This window comes from Coffea arabica, chromosome 8e (assembly GCF_036785885.1).
Source record: "Coffea arabica cultivar ET-39 chromosome 8e, Coffea Arabica ET-39 HiFi, whole genome shotgun sequence".
NCBI classification, from domain to species: domain Eukaryota; kingdom Viridiplantae; phylum Streptophyta; class Magnoliopsida; order Gentianales; family Rubiaceae; genus Coffea; species Coffea arabica.
The window spans coordinates 22,596,373-22,614,178 of NC_092324.1; the positions used below are offsets into that span (position 1 = coordinate 22,596,373).

The 17,806-nt window shown below is 40.7% G+C and overlaps 2 long non-coding RNA genes across 2 annotated transcripts; both read right to left on the bottom strand.

Moving 5' to 3' along the window:
- Positions 1 to 656: 656 nt before the first annotated feature.
- Positions 657 to 1,844, bottom strand: LOC140013050 (uncharacterized). Its single transcript, XR_011820117.1, has 2 exons — positions 1,578 to 1,844; positions 657 to 846 (listed from the first exon to the last, which is right to left on the bottom strand). It is a non-coding gene; the product is annotated as an uncharacterized lncRNA (long non-coding RNA).
- Positions 1,845 to 5,885: 4,041 nt separating this feature from the next.
- On the bottom strand, positions 5,886 to 7,085 carry LOC140013077 (uncharacterized). Its single transcript, XR_011820156.1, has 2 exons — positions 6,794 to 7,085; positions 5,886 to 6,075 (listed from the first exon to the last, which is right to left on the bottom strand). It is a non-coding gene; the product is annotated as an uncharacterized lncRNA (long non-coding RNA).
- Between the last annotated feature and the right edge of the window lie 10,721 nt (positions 7,086 to 17,806).

Here is a 17,806-nt window from a genome sequence, read left to right on the forward strand (position 1 = left end):
GATAGCCCCACTTTCCCCTAAGGCGAACCAAAAAGGTTAGCGGACTGCCTGCCCAGCTCTCGCCAGGACTAACGGTGCAGGCAAACACGATCTAAGACGTTTCGGGAAAATAATACGCGCTCACACAAGCCGAAATCGCAAAATAGCCAAACACAAACTAAACCGTTGGTGAATAGTGGGTGCCATGTCATATAACTCGAAAAAATATTTCCAAACCAAATAAGACCTATAAACAGGGTTAAGCAGTGTTATATACATACGTTTGTAATTTACAAAACAAAAGCGAGATAATTAGATCAAAATACAGTTAGGGTTTTGCCCAAAAGGAGCTATTCCAAAATACTTTTACATAAGCTCAACTTGGCAACCAACATGTACAACCTTTCCAAAAGTAATCAACTTCCTGTAAGGAAAACAAAAGGAACAGAGTGAGCTTACGCCCAGTGATATACAATCACTCAAGCAGCAAAGTTCATATAAGTATCAAGCTTCTCATTCCAATACATCAAAAGTAAGCAAAGGCTGTGACGACCCCACCTCCCCCTAAGGCATACCAAAGGGTTCGGCGGACCGCCTGCCCAGCTCTCGCCAGGACTCACTCACTAACTCAATCGAGTCATGTATACACATCCATGAACCATAATTAACATTCATAATTCAAGCTTATAATTTACATTGATAGAAAACGGGGTACAAAGTCTTAATACACCAAACTAGCTCAAAACGTATACAATCCAAGTACATCATGTTCCATTCGAGGAATAGCGCGAGTACAAGACCAAAAAGTCAAAAGTCAAAACAAAAGGCTACGCTAGCTTTTACAAGTCTCGCGCGTCACTCGTATCCCTGTAAGGAAAACAAATAGCGTGGTATGAGCTAAAAGCCCAGTGAGGTTCCAAATAGCAAATTGACCATTATTTTTTTTTTGTACAAGTTTCGATATAGCAAAGTAACGAGCATGAAGAGTTCATAAATGTGAACAATAACACGTCAAGTAGCAATCTCAAAATGAGCGAGTGTAGAAGTTTTTCACAAGCAACAATAATCCAATAAGCAATAATCACTCCAAAGTATAAGGATACGGATGACTCTCAGGAGTCAAATTCCCATTTCATTACCAGAAGCTTGATCACGTAGTAGTTGACACTCCGTCAACTTTCAAGTAAGTAACCAATCCAGTAGAACACCACTTACACGACTCTCCGTCCACCATTCACACCCCCTACTGGGCCCAAAATCCTCAATAAACATGGGTGGTAATACTCGAGTATACCGTTAGTCGAGGAGATAACACTCCACTCGACATTACAAGTGACCCAGGGTTTGTTATCTAATCGACCAGGCCCTTGCCGGCTCGACTCGAGTAACTCGCCACAGGGTTTCCGGAATTCCAGGAAGTGCGCACATCATGAACGAGTATATCAAGTCAATTGCAATCAATAAACAAGTATATCACGTAAGGGCAAGTGCGATAAAGTACACTCTTGCCCTATCAATTCACGTATATAACATGTACTCATATTGGTCATGTATCAAGTTCAAGTATCAAGTTCAATTCAGTATTTGAAAGCACTCACCAAAAGATATAGTGCCTTTATTGATCACTTTCAGGGTATACTCCGGGTTCGGAGTCCAAATCTGCGATAAAACTCAGTTTGAGAACTTTGAAATATGACTAAGATTCGAAACTTAGACGTTTTATTCAATCAAAATCAAGAAACTGGAATTCACTTGGAGAGTAGTCGTGAAATAGTTGCTCGCTCTTCAAACTGAAAAATTTGATAACATTTTTGCTTGAAGATGACTCTTGAGTCAAAAGTGCAAATAAAACGGTTTCGTAGTGATTCATATCGTTTTCCTAAGGGTACAAGTTCGGTCAAGTCCTAACATATAACCCTTGATAAACAAATGACAAAGGTCCTCGATAGTTCAAGGAATAATCACTTAACCTTCACTCAAGTCACAAAGAGAGTTTTCTAGACCTCGAGTAAAAATTCGGGCAGCATGCCCTTTGTGTTTACCTAATTTCCAGCCATTTAGGCTTCATTATTTTTCTTCAACAACATCCCAACATCATACAAATAAGCAATTTATTTCAAGAGCCGTTCCATAGGCTCACAATATCATAACAACACGAATCGCATCAAGTACAAGTGCAGAAACGCAATGTAGTTCAAGACAGATTTGACGTACAAATGCGGTAATACCATACCTGAGGCTACGTTTATCGGATTAAAACGAAACCTATGCCGTTTCGAAGCTAAGACACAGAGCTACAACATTCATGAAGGTCACTTAGTCCATTTCCTAATGTAACTTAGTCAAAATCTCAGATTACTAAACCAGAAACCAATTCACCGGCAGTTTAAACGCATTATGCTGTAACGGACCTAACTCAGTGTACACAAGTCCGAATCAGATTTTCTTTGAAGCATTTTAAAGCTACTTCAGAACACTACAACTTTTATGTTTTGGCCCAGAGCTAAATCAGAATGGATCCTGGTCAAAAATCGTGATAAACTGGACTGAACTGAAGAAACGGACTGCTGGGAAATTCTTAAAACAGTAGGGGTATTTTGGACTTTTCACATCCTACGTTGCTCCGATTGAGCTGAAATTTTACAGGAACTTATAAAACACCATTATATACAACTTTCCTTCTTTGACCAAAGGCCAATTCGGCCTCTAACATATAGGTACAATTTCGGACAGAATGCTTGGGAAATTTTCCAGAAATCTGGAATTTTTAGCTCTAAGTGTAATTTCCTCAAATTTCTGGTTCTAATCACCACTAAACAACCTTATATAACTTTAATTGCAACATTCATGCATCATACTTCAACTTGAGCAGAAATTCAGAAACCCTAGTTCATCAAATAAATTGGGGAAAAACTCCTACACATGCTAGCATCCATGAATCTACCACCAATCAAGCTACCAAGCTTACTTTAACCATGATTGAAAGAGAAAGTTAGAGAGATATCATCCTCTTACCTTGATTAGAAGTCCCTAAGAGCAGCCCCAAGCTTTCTCTTCCCAAATTTCCACCACCAATCACTAGATAATCACTCAAGAGTAGGTTTAATCGGTTTACTTTGTGGATTTTCTCACTAAGTTGTTGGATTTGAAGGTGAAATGAAGAAATCTTCCTTGGTGTTTTCTCCAAGCTAAGTTCGGCCAGCACTAGCAGAAATGAGGAAGAATTGGCTAAGTGTTAAGGTTATATGGATGGAGTTTGTCTTGGTAAGAAGCCATGAGGTGGTGACAAGTGTCACCACCACCACCCTTTCTTTTTTTTTTTTTTTTTTTTCTCTTTCTTTCTTGCCTTTCTTAGCCACCAATTTTCGGTCAACATGCTGCCAAGAGAGAAGATATTATGTGCAAAAGTCAACAACTTGTTGGGTAAGAAAAATGGTGGTCAAGCGGTGCGTTCAATCGGTAATGCGCGGGACCCGCCGGATCGCGCCGTTTTTCTTAAAAACTCACGTACTAGGGTTTTTATTTCCCATTCACTAACCTTATATCATTGCCACTAGTCACATATTATTTCTCACTTAAAAGTCACTTTTAATCATCAAATTGATCCTTGGCCAGTACCGAAAATTCATCCGGCGGAAAAATCGCAAAAACCCTAATTTTGCTCAAAACTTGAGACCAAAGCGTAAAACCTTATTTTCTAGGTTTATTTACACTTAGTGTGATATAATGAGGTAGGGGCCTTAATAAATAATAATTTTCAAATAAAAGGCATTTTTGAAGAAAAATGTAGGAAATTTGCGGGTCCTCACATCCTTTCCCCCTTAAAAGAATTTCGACCTCGAAATTCATACATGCACTTCGAATAACGTAGGGTATTTTCCTTATATATTCATTTCCGGCTCTCAGGTCTCACTATAGCCAAAACTTAGAGAAACAATAGAAATCACGAATCGTACCTTCTACTATCTCCGTTGGTTCAGGTACTGCCTGTTGGTTCAAGGCATACGTTCTAGCTGGCACTCTTGGCTTAGTCCCTCCTACACTTGCTTGTTCAGGGTTTAGACGTGATCTACGGGGACAGGTTACAAGCTGGTGTTCGGTGCTACCACACCATAAACATTTTCCCGCCTTTCGCCAACAATCACTCTCCACGTGATTGGCCTTCCCACAGTACCCGCAAGGTACTTGAGGGGTTGAGGTCTGACCTCCTTGTGAGGCACCTCTTGCTTGACCCCAGCCACGCGAAGCTCCTCTTGGAGTACTTTCCTTAGATATCCCTGAAATTTTCTCACTACTATCTCCTCGGCTTATCTTAGAAGGTGGCATATCAAAATCACTTTGTCCTTGCCTTTGACTTCCACCAGGCGCACCTCTCCTTTTTGCATGGAAAGCTCTCACTTGTGCCCTAGCAGTCTCTATCCTCAAGGCTTTCTCCAGAACCTCCGTGAAAGTATTAATTTGGACCGCTGCTAAGGCTTCTTGTAATTCCACATTCAGTCCTTGTATAAACCTCCGTACATTTCTCGGCTCCGTAGCTATCAGTTCAGGAGCAAATTTGGATAACTTTGTAAACTGAGTCTCATACTCAGTTACACTCAACATCCCCTGACGGAGTTTAATGAATTCGTCCTCTCTCTTCTCCTGGACGATGGGTGGAAGGTATTTTTCGTTGAAGTCCCGTGCAAAATTTAGCCAAGTCCAGGCAGTTCCCTCTCTCTCCCACTTGGCCCTCACTACATTCCACCAAGCCCTAGCTGGCCCCTCAAACTGAAATACAGCATATTGGACTTGTCTCTCCTCAGTATAGTTTAGGGCAGCAAAGATATTTATCATGGCCTCCAGCCATTTCTCAGCCTCATACGGGTCTGGCCCTCCTAAAAACTTGGGTGGGGAGAACTTTTGGAATCTCTCCAAGGCTCTATCCTGCCCTGAATCAGAGTCCCTAGGTTGATTTACAGAACCTTGACCCTGTTGCTCCACCAACCGAGTCAAAATATTAGTCATCTGTTGGATGGCGGTGGCCACCTGATCTCCCCCGACAGTCTGGGGTTCAGGTTGCTGCTCAACCGCTGCCTCCCTCTCCTCTCTCGGTTCTGGCACCAGTTCCTGTGCTTGTTCACCTTCACGGCCTCGCCTAGAACCGCGTTCTCGATTAGTTTTCTTGGTCCGACTTCTTTTATCTTCCATGTTTCGCAGCTAATAAACTAGAACAATATAACCAACTAATCAATAATAGATCATAGCCACTAAGTAACTATATAAATACAAACAACATAAAACAGAATATTGCAAATCATAACCCCTCTAAATCATAAAACAAGGCAATACAATACATTCGAGCAAAACAAGTCACATAACTTATCGAGCATTAACCCTAGGTATCGCTCAGGCACTATACTTAATCAAGGCTCGAAACACATGAATAAGAAAGATCCCAAATCCCATGAATATCTTCAATATTTTTCAAGTCCAGACTACTCGCATTCCCTGTGCCTTTGCTTTCACCATCCAAACTTATCCAAATATTACACGAGATCTCAGCTAATCGTAAAGATGTCACTCTTTGGTATTCGGGGACAAGAATCCGAAAATATGATAATTCACCACTCAAGCTGGCCAGGCTCAAGAGCAAATCACCCGTATTAGAGATTCCTACCCAACATACATATCTAAGATCCCCAACAATAGACAATTGTTCCATACTTAACAAGTCAATCCCCACAGTCCGAGAACCCTCTCCCGGCACGAGCTCAATAAGAGCTCTGATACCATCTGTGACGACCCCACCTCCCCCTAAGGCATACCAAAGGGTTCGGTGGACCGCCTGCCCAGCTCTCGCCAGGACTCACTCACTAACTCAATCGAGTCATGTATACACATCCATGAACCATAATTAACATTCATAATTCAAGCTTATAATTTACATTGATAGAAAACGGGGTACAAAGTCTTAATACACCAAACTAGCTCAAAACGTATACAATCCAAGTACATCATGTTCCATTCGAGGAATAGCGCGAGTACAAGACCAAAAAGTCAAAAGTCAAAACAAAAGGCTACGCTAGCTTTTACAAGTCTCGCGCGTCACTCGTATCCCTGTAAGGAAAACAAATAGCGTGGTATGAGCTAAAAGCCCAGTGAGGTTCCAAATAGCAAATTGACCATTATTTTTTTTTTGTACAAGTTTCGATATAGCAAAGTAACGAGCATGAAGAGTTCATAAATGTGAACAATAACACGTCAAGTAGCAATCTCAAAATGAGCGAGTGTAGAAGTTTTTCACAAGCAACAATAATCCAATAAGCAATAATCACTCCAAAGTATAAGGATACGGATGACTCTCAGGAGTCAAATTCCCATTTCATTACCAGAAGCTTGATCACGTAGTAGTTGACACTCCGTCAACTTTCAAGTAAGTAACCAATCCAGTAGAACACCACTTACACGACTCTCCGTCCACCATTCACACCCCCTACTGGGCCCAAAATCCTCAATAAACATGGGTGGTAATACTCGAGTATACCGTTAGTCGAGGAGATAACACTCCACTCGACATTACAAGTGACCCAGGGTTTGTTATCTAATCGACCAGGCCCTTGCCGGCTCGACTCGAGTAACTCGCCACAGGGTTTCCGGAATTCCAGGAAGTGCGCAAATCATGAACGAGTATATCAAGTCAATTGCAATCAATAAACAAGTATATCACGTAAGGGCAAGTGCGATAAAGTACACTCTTGCCCTATCAATTCACGTATATAACATGTACTCATATTGGTCATGTATCAAGTTCAATTCAGTATTTGAAAGCACTCACCAAAAGATATAGTGCCTTTATTGATCACTTTCAGGGTATACTCCGGGTTCGGAGTCCAAATCTGCGATAAAACTCAGTTTGAGAACTTTGAAATATGACTAAGATTCGAAACTTAGACGTTTTATTCAATCAAAATCAAGAAACTGGAATTCACTTGGAGAGTAGTCGTGAAATAGTTGCTCGCTCTTCAAACTGAAAAATTTGATAACATTTTTGCTTGAAGATGACTCTTGAGTCAAAAGTGCAAATAAAACGGTTTCGTAGTGATTCATATCGTTTTCCTAAGGGTACAAGTTCGGTCAAGTCCTAACATATAACCCTTCATAAACAAATGACAAAGGTCCTCGATAGTTCAAGGAATAATCACTTAACCTTCACTCAAGTCACAAAGAGAGTTTTCTAGACCTCGAGTAAAAATTCGGGCAGCATGCCCTTTGTGTTTACCTAATTTCCAGCCATTTAGGCTTCATTATTTTTCTTCAACAACATCCCAACATCATACAAATAAGCAATTTATGTCGAGAGCCGTTCCATAGGCTCACAATATCATAACAACACGAATCGCATCAAGTACAAGTGCAGAAACGCAATGTAGTTCAAGACAGATTTGACGTACAAATGCGGTAATACCATACCTGAGGCTACGTTTATCGGATTAAAACGAAACCTATGCCGTTTAGAAGCTAAGACACAGAGCTACAACATTCATGAAGGTCACTTAGTCCATTTCCTAATGTAACTTAGTCAAAATCTCAGATTACTAAACCAGAAACCAATTCACCGGCAGTTTAAACGCATTATGCTGTAACGGACCTAACTCAGTGTACACAAGTCCGAATCAGATTTTCTTTGAGGCATTTTAAAGCTACTTCAGAACACTACAACTTTTATGTTTTGGCCCAGAGCTAAATCAGAATGGATCCTGGTCAAAAATCGTGATAAACTGGACTGAACTGAAGAAACGGACTGCTGGGAAATTCTTAAAACAGTAGGGGTATTTTGGACTTTTCACATCCTACGTTGCTCCGATTGAGCTGAAATTTTACAGGAACTTATAAAACACCATTCTATACAACTTTCCTTCTTTGACCAAAGGCCAATTCGGCCTCTAACATATAGGTACAATTTCGGACAGAATGCTTGGGAAATTTTCCAGAAATCTGGAATTTTTAGCTCTAAGTGTAATTTCCTCAAATTTCTGGTTCTAATCACCACTAAACAACCTTATATAACTTTAATTGCAACATTCATGCATCATACTTCAACTTGAGCAGAAATTCAGAAACCCTAGTTCATCAAATAAATTGGGGAAAAACTCCTACACATGCTAGCATCCATGAATCTACCACCAATCAAGCTACCAAGCTTACTTTAACCATGATTGAAAGAGAAAGTTAGAGAGATATCATCCTCTTACCTTGATTAGAAGTCCCTAAGAGCAGCCCCAAGCTTTCTCTTCCCAAATTTCCACCACCAATCACTAGATAATCACTCAAGAGTAGGTTTAATCGGTTTACTTTGTGGATTTTCTCACTAAGTTGTTGGATTTGAAGGTGAAATGAAGAAATCTTCCTTGGTGTTTTCTCCAAGCTAAGTTCGGCCAGCACTAGCAGAAATGAGGAAGAATTGGCTAAGTGTTAAGGTTATATGGATGAAGTTTGTCTTGGTAAGAAACCATGAGGTGGTGACAAGTGTCACCACCACCACCCTTTCTTTTTTTCTTTTTTTTTTTTTCTCTTTCTTTCTTGCCTTTCTTAGCCACCAATTTTCTGTCAACATGCTGCCAAGAGAGAAGATATTATGTGCAAAAGTCAACAACTTGTTGGGTAAGAAAAATGGTGGTCAAGCGGTGCGTTCAATCGGTAATGCGCGGGACCCGCCGGATCGCGCCGTTTTTCTTAAAAACTCACGTACTAGGGTTTTTATTTCCCATTCACTAACCTTATATCATTGCCACTAGTCACATATTATTTCTCACTTAAAATTCACTTTTAATCATCAAATTGATCCTTGGCCAGTACCGAAAATTCATCCGGCGGAAAAATCGCAAAAACCCTAATTTTGCTCAAAACTTGAAACCAAAGCGTAAAACCTTATTTTCTAGGTTTATTTACACTTAGTGTGATATAATGAGGTAGGGGCCTTAATAAATAATAATTTTCAAATAAAAGGCATTTTTGAAGAAAAATGTAGGAAATTTGCGGGTCCTCACAAAGGCACACATCAATAGTGTTGATAAAAGGATACGGGCGGCTCTCAAGAGCCCCTTTCCTCGCTTGCATTCTTGATCGGACCTCATTGACCCTCCGTCAATGTTTAAGAGTAACCAACAGTAGGCTCCACTTTACATCCATTCCTTCAACCCAACATACCCCTACCAGGCCCGAACTCCAAACAGTAGAAATTTGGTAATACTCGAGTATACCGGAATCAAGAGTCTCACTACTACAGGATTCCATATAACAGTCCCCATGGCTCGTCAACTTTCACGACCAAGCCCTCGCTGGCTCGATTCAATCGACTACCAATGGGGTTAAGCTCAGTAGTAACAGTAAAAGCCGTTGGATCCTCGTCCAAACGACACCAAATCTAGTTTTCCATGAACATTTCAAGTACCACAGTGAAACAGTAGACAGTCGTATATAATACAAAAGGGGGTGAGGGCGATCAAGTACACCCTCACTTTAATCAGTTTCAATAGTGTAAATAAGCCTTCAAGGCATCAAGTTCAATATAATAAAGCCACATTGTAAACAAACAAGTGAGTAGTATACTCACCAAGTAAGCAAGTGGAATTTCGTAAACTTCTGCCCAAAGAGAGTCTTTACTCACCGTCACGCCCTAAAATATTCAAATAAGCACAATAAGACTCGATTACAAGTCATAAACCAATTCCACATACTACCAAAATAGGGCTCCATAAGAATGTATAAGCACTAGAGTAAACCAGGGAAATCCGGAAATGGAATTAAGCTCTAAATCATAAAAATAGTTTTTGACATCATTTTACGGTTTTGGCACCATTGGCACTACGATTATCGGATTGAGGTGTAATACACACCATTTCGAAGCTAAGAGGTAGGGCTACAATGTTGAAGAAGGTCACTCAGTCCAGTTTGTAGTGAAACTAGGTCAAAAGATCAATATACCAAACCAGCACCGTCAAAACAGGTTTACAAACCGCATTCTGGCTCAAACATCATAAGTCAGGCTACCTAAGTCCAAATCAAGTGATTCCAAAGCCATCCGAAACCTAAGATACAAGGCTATAATTATTAAGAAGACATCAAGAACCAAATCAGAAGCATTTCCAATCAAATTAACCAATTACCAAAGCTGATTAGCAAGTTCGGACAGAAACAGGGCAGCAGGAGAATTTCAGTCTTTTCACAGGCTACATTACTCCGATTGACCTGAAATTTTGTAGGAATCTATAAAATGTCATTCCTTACAACTTTCATGTTTTAACCCAAGGCTAATTCGGCCTCTAACTATGAGGAACAGTACCGGACAGAATGGTTGAATTGAAACCCTAACTTCTGAAATTTTCCGGCAAATGCGGAAATTTTCCTCAACAACCACAATTTACGCATTCTAGCTCTATTCTAGATCATTTCCAACCATCATACAAGGCCACACAACTGTAATCATATGAAAACAGAAAAATTCATGATTAAATAGAAAATGCATCAAATTCCACCAAAAGTCATGAATCAACACCTAAAATCATCAATTCACCTCACACATGACAATAAATAAGCATTATTGAGTTGCAAGAAGGGTCCCTTAGTTACTCACCTTAACAACCCAAGAACAAGAGCAACTTAGCACCTTAAGCTTCCAAACCACTTCCCTAATCACCTCACAACCACTCACTTAAGGGTTTTTATGGAGTAAATCAAGATTCTAACGGTTAATTTGTGAGATTGAGCAAGAAATAGAAGGAAGAAATTGAAGAGTTTTCCTTTCTTTTGCCTTGGAGAGGGCCGGCCAAAGCTTGCAATTTTTGGATGATTTTTGGGTCAATTTTTGATTTATTTGGTAAAGTATGAATAGTGGTCAAAAGTAAGACTAGCTCTCCAAGTGACACTTGTCACTATAATTAATACATGGTTATCCTTTTGTCTCTCCACTCTCATCCATATAACAACCTCTAATTATCTCATAACACCAGGTAAATTAAACCCAGTATCCCAAACTTAACTTAATTGGCCGAATTTGACCGAACTTTCCGCACTAGCGGGTCCCACGTCCGATATACGTTCTTAATTTCTCAAAATCTAACCGATACTAGAAAAATCTTCTAAAAACTATATTTACTCATAAAAATTATTTAGAAAATTTTCTAATAAAGAAAATGCATAAAAGGCTTGCAAATAATTAAAATAAGGCCTAGAAATAAGGAAATTTACGGGTTCTTACACGTACTCCCTTCTCGAGATCGGCTTGGGCAATTTGCGATTTGATGATCTGCGCTCCCACAACGCAGACATTTTCTTCCTTTCTTCCAATAGACATCCTCTGTGTGATTCGGCTTCCCATAGTACCCACAGGGATCACGGGAAGCGGAGACTGAGCCTCTCTGTGAGGCACCACGTGTCATCCCCGGTAGTTGTACTCACCCGTTTCCCTTTCCAATCTTAGGAGGCGTACTTTCATCCCCTTGCTCCGAACTACTTCCAGGAAATCCCCTTTTCTTGACTTGGAAGTTTCTCACTTGTAGCCTAGCATTTTCTACTCGTTGAGCCTTCTCCACGGCATCACTGAAGGCGTTAATCTGGGTTACAACTAGATCCTTCTGGATCTCCACGTTCAGGCCTTGGCCTAACCGCCTTATTCTTCGTTGTTCGGTCATGATGAGTTCGGGCGCAAATTGACAGTCGCGTGAATTGACTCTCGTACTCGGCGACAGTCTGGGTCCCCTGGCGAAGCCGGATAAATTCGTCTTCCTTCCGTTCTTGAACTAGAGGAGGGAATAATTTAGCGTTGAACTCCCTCATGAAGTTCACCCATGTCCTGGGCGTTTGTTCTCGGTCCCATTTCTGTCTTATTACTTTCCACCAGGAACGAGCCGCCCCTTCCAGTTGGAAGACAGAAAAAGTCACCTGCTTCTCCTCCGTATAGTGTAGGGCAGCAAAGATGTCTACCATGTTTTCTAACCATCTTTCGGCCACATCCGGATAAATTCATCTTCCTTCCGTTCTTGAACTAGAGGAGGGAAGAATTTAGCGTTGAACTCCCTCATGAAGTTCACCCATGTGTTGGGCGTTTGTTCTCGGCCCATTTCTGTCTTATTACGTTCCACCAGGAACGAGCCGCCCCTTCCAATTGGAAGACAGAAAAAGTCACCTGCTTCTCCTCCGTATAGTGTAGGGCAGCAAAGATGTCTACCATCTTTTCTAACCATCTTTTGGCCACATCCGGATCGGGCTCCCCAATAAACTTCGGTGGGGACAACTTTTGAAACCTTTCGAGGGCCCTGTCCTCGCTTTCCACACGATTACCAGGGTTTCCAGGGTTGGGATTAGGGTTTTGACCTTGTTGCTCCACCACATGAGCCAACAAGTCGGTCATTCGTTGAATGGCGGTAGCTACCTGAACGTTAGGGTCCATTCCAGGTTCAGCGTTGGGTTCAGGCATTGGTTCCCGATTTTTTCCTTCATTCGAGGGGTGCCTACGTCCACGGCTCCGGCCTTGTCCACTACGACTTCCTTCTATTGGATTAACTAATCTAAGCTCGAGGCGCGAATACAATATACAAACTAGCAAGGTCAGTCAGTCAGATATATATATAATACGTTCGAATCAATTCAAAAGCAAATATACATATAACACGACTATGTCAAACAAATCACACAGTAACAGTCAGTCAGATACAAGCAAAGGAAATTCTATGAAAGTAAGAGAGTCATTCAATAGTACATACTACGAACCAGACTAGGAGTACAAAAGCAACTAACGAAAAGCTTCCTCCTTAATGATATCCTAACACATCACATGACGTTCCATAGAATCAAATTTCTAGTCCGCCCAAGTCATTTCTAACCTAGACTCTCATCTATTTAGTAGTCGGGTACAAGAATCCTAAAATAAAATAAGTCACAACTCGGGCTGGCCAGTTCCAATGGTAATTCATCTACAATCGAGATTCTTACCTGACCTACAGATCTATTATCTCCAAGTACCATGATAAAGGTTTAAAACCTATAACATTTCACAATCCAAGGCTTATGCTCAAAAGAGCACTTAGAAATTTGTACACATTGACGGAATCAGGACCATAACACCACTTGGCCCAAGCTCACTCCGTGCAGAGACCATGTGAAACAGATCTGTTACCACCTGTGACAGCTCCACCTCACCCTAAAATGAACCAAATGGTTCGGCGGACTGCCTGCCCAGCTCTCGCCAGGACTACTAAGACGGTTACACAACTCAAAACGTGCCGGAATACAGTAGCGCGCTTAACCAAAACAAAAATCACGAAACGGAAAGTGAATAGTGCATGCCACGTCACAATTCGACCGGGACCCAATCGAATACAAGTAATTTCATATAATTCTAGAAATGGCCATAAACAAACCAAATATAACATATGAACATGAGTACAAGCTTTTATAAACCACATTCGTATTTTTTACAAATCAAAAGGAAACATTTGAATCCAAGTACAATTAGGGTTTCCAACCATTGAGGAGCTATACAAAATATCTAAACTAGCTCAACTCATTCTTCAAAAATCAAAAGTCCAAAAGATGGTTCCCTGTAAGGAAAACATAATTAACGGAACGGGGTGAGCTAGAAGCTCAATGAGGTACCAAAAGTATAACTGTAGAAATCATGAGAAAATACTTTTAGGGCACATATACACATCAAGTAAGAGAAATGAACGAACATCACAATTTAAAGGATATAGGTGGCCCTCAGGAGCCAAATCCCCGTTGTAATACTTGATCCAGCCTTGTTGACTCTCCGTCAACGTTTAATGATACACTCATGTCCGTAGACCCCTCTTACGCCAAAATCCCGTCCACCAAACATACACCGTACCGAGCCCGAACGCCGAACAGGAACAGTAATGGTAATACTCGAGTATACCGGAATCAAGAGTCTCAATACCCAAAGATTCCCCAGGAACAGGCACCCATGGATTGTCAATTTCCTCGACCAAGCCCTTGCTGGCTCGACTTAATTAACTCCCCATGAGGTTGAGCTCAAGTTAACAGGAAGATCGTTGGATAAAGTAACAAGCGCACGTAACAAGTTCAAGTTCATAACAAGTACAAGTAATAGATTTCAGTTCATTCAGTACAGGCAAGAGAACGAGTGTGATAAAGTACACCCTCGTCTCATTCAGGATAACAGAGTTCATAGTTATCCATGTCACACATTTCAAGTATAGATGAACTAATTAAACAACAATTCAGGGGAGTGGTACACTCACCAGTTAAAGCAGAGTTTCAACCAAGGTAGGGCTCTAATCACCAAGAAACCCTAGAATAGCCAAGGTAAACAATCATGGTTCCCATAGCCACAATTCCAGTAAATAAAATGCACAAATGAGGCTCGACTACAAGTCGTAGACCTCGCCAACTAATTACTCATGCAAGTGTGCAAAACATGATTTCGGGAACAAAAAGGTAATATGAAACCCTAGGGCTCGAACAACCCCAAAAGTCTATCTTATATATATCCCAAATCAAACCAAACTCGAAGGAGTCCAACATTCCCAAAATTTGGACAGTATGTCCCCTACATCTCCTTACTTTTCCATCCTGGAAGCAACACCAATTCATCTCAAATCAACTACATACACATTATAGACTATAGAATACACCTTTCGGCACAATAAACACAACTGAAGCTACACTTATCGGATTGAAACGAATCTTATGGCGTTTCGAAGCCAAAACATAAACCTACATTTCGTATGAAGACCTCCAAAGCCAAATCATGCATTTTCATGGTCAAAAATGGAAATCTCCACGAAAACAGAAATCTGTCCGCGAAACAGGGTTCATGGGCAGTCAAGAGTATTTCAGTCATTTCATAGGTTACAGTGCTCCGATTGAGGTGAATGTTTGGAGGCAGCTAGTTAACATCATTTGGTACAACTTTCATGTTTTAACCTAAACCTGATTCGGCCTCTAACATGCTCAAATGAAGCCGGACAGAGCAGGGCAAATTGGAACCCTAAAGCTGAAATTTTCGTACAAAACTGAAATTTTCCGCAAACAATCGTAACTAACATATACAAGCTCCATTTTACACCATAACAAGCTATCATACCATGATTAAACCATAATCATCCCATAAAATCAGAAAAATCTCCATTAAATCAGAAATTTAACAAACACTAGTTAAACCTACGAAGTCTTCCACAAAATAACATGTTAAGCCACTAGAAATCACTAATCTTTCCTTATTAAAAACAAAAAGGAGATTTCTTAGCAACTTACCTTTACAAATCAAGAAAGATGGCAACTTAGCACCTCCACTTCTAAAACCACTCCACCACCTTCTTCAATCCTACCTAGCAATGGGTTTTTATGGAGGTATTTGAAGTTTAAATGGTTGGATCAAGAGATTAAGCAAGAGAATAGAAGGCAAAAGTTGAGGAATTTTCTCTCTTTTCTCTCTATGTTGCTCGGCCAAGGGGAAGAAAAATGAAGATGAAGTTGGTCAAAATTCATGTTTAGTAAAGGTGAAAGAAATTAGTCAAAGTGATACGTTCCTCGATCAACTCGTTTCGAGACACGTAGCACGTTTGCCCAAAAATCTAGCGAGGATGACCAACGCTTGGAATTGCGGGATCTAGAACCAAACGGACGACACGATTTGATTCAAGACGGTAGGACGACGACTCCAATGAAGGTGGATACTCCACGGGATAGGTCGGTAGAACAATCTAGGACGAGACGCAAGATTGCTCCAAAACCCTTGCCAAAGAAAGTAAAGTGCTCGAACTCTTTTCTTAGAAGAAGGAACGAAAGTAACTAATTTTATTGATAAAACGTCTACCCTTAAACCTTACAAAGCAAGCCTATTTATAGGCTAGAGGTAACAAAAAAAAAAACCCTAAGAAAACCCTAAAGGGGTGGTCGGCCATCTTAGTGTAAAGATGGGCCGGCCCATTCTACTAAGCAAACTAATCCAATCTAATAAATATCAAAGGCTAAGGTCCTACTCGGCCGAATCTCTTGGAGGCCCACTTGAGTCTTCATGGGCTTGGATCAAGGTGTAAATGGCTCGGTTGTCTCTCTCCAAGCCCTCAATATCTTTGTGAACTCCATGTTGGTCTTGGACGACTCTCACCAGGGCTTGGAGTGATTCTCTGAAGAGTTTGGCCCGTGCACGTGTGACTGGGCCCAATGGGACTGTGACAGCCCCACCTCCCCCTAAGGCGTACCAAAGGGTTCGGCGGACCGCCTGCCCAGCTCTCGCCAGGACTACGGAGTCGATTCACACAAACCCAACATAGTACTCGCGATAAGATCCAAAGAAAACGGAAACAACAAATATTTACATTGGAGTCTTGAACAAATTCAGATACAGTGCAATCCGAGGTATTCATACTACACAAAATACAATTAAGGCTTCGTTTTCAAAAGAGGAAGTACAACTAGGGTTTCCAACCATTGAGGAGCTATACAAAATATCTAAACTAGCTCAACTCATGCTTCAAAGTCACAGTTCCCAAAAAGTGGTTCCCTGTAAGGAAAACAAAGGTAACAGAAAGGGGTGAGCTTACGCTCAATGAGGTACCAAACATATAGGGGTAAAATCATGGCCTTTCACGTTGAATCAATCAGATACATATACCAAATATAGAGGAAAGCATTTAAACACCGTGGTTCAAAGGGAAAGGATACGGGTGGCTCTCAGGAGCCAGATTTCCATTTGCAGTACTTGATCCGAACCCGTTGACTCTCTGTCAACGTAAATAAAACCAACATATCCGTAGACCCCACTTTACACCAATTTTCGTCCACCAAACATACCTCTACCGGGCCCGAACTCCATACAGTACAGAAATGGTAATACTCGAGTATACCGGAATCAAGAGTCTCAATACCCAAAGATTCCCAGAACAGACTACTGTGGTTCGTTATCTAATCGACCAGGCCCTTGCCGGCCCGACTTGAGTCACTAGCCATAGGTGTTGTGTGAGAACCCGTATTGCCCTAATATTTTCCTAGGGTTTTTCCCCTTTAATTGCATGTTTTCTGCATTTTCTGGCTTAGGAATATTTTCTTGGTGGATTTTATGGATAAATATAGTTTTGAGATGATTTTTCTAGTATTGGAGATTTTTTAGAAAATTAAGAATATATATTGGACGTGGGACCCACTAGGGCGAACAGTTCGGAAAAATTCGGCCAATAAGGTTAAGTTTCGGATACTGTGAAAATTTTATCGGGTGTTAAGAGATAAGTAGTGTGTGTGAAGTGATTGATGTGAGAGAGAAAAGAAAGATAAGAGGGCATTAAATGAGTGTGACAAGTGTCACTCTACCATTGGGTGGACTTTAAGAATTACTATTCACATTTTTGACTTTTGACCAAAATTAGTTAAAATCTCCAAAAATTCACAAAATTCACCATTTTCTTCCTTGTGTTGGCCGGCCCTCTCTCTCTCAAAGAAGAAGAAATTTTCCCAACTTTCAAGCTTCCATATCACTCAATCTTCCACAAACAAGAGTTTAGGTTTGATTTCATTCCATAAAATCCTTTCTTTTGGTGATAGTGAGTGCTCTAGTGAAGTTTGTTTGAAACTCTAAGGTGGCCATCATCCCTCTCTCTCTTGTTACTTGGTAAGTGATGCTTGAACACCCTACTACATCTAATGATGCTTATGTTTGGCTTAGAAGTGGTTAAAGTGATGGATTATATGATTTATTTCTTGGTTTGGCTTGATTTAGTGAAGTTTTCCATTTTATGATGAATTTTCTGGTTTCATATGATTTTGATGTTGTGGACTAGTATGATGGTTGGTAATAAGGGGCTTTGGCTTT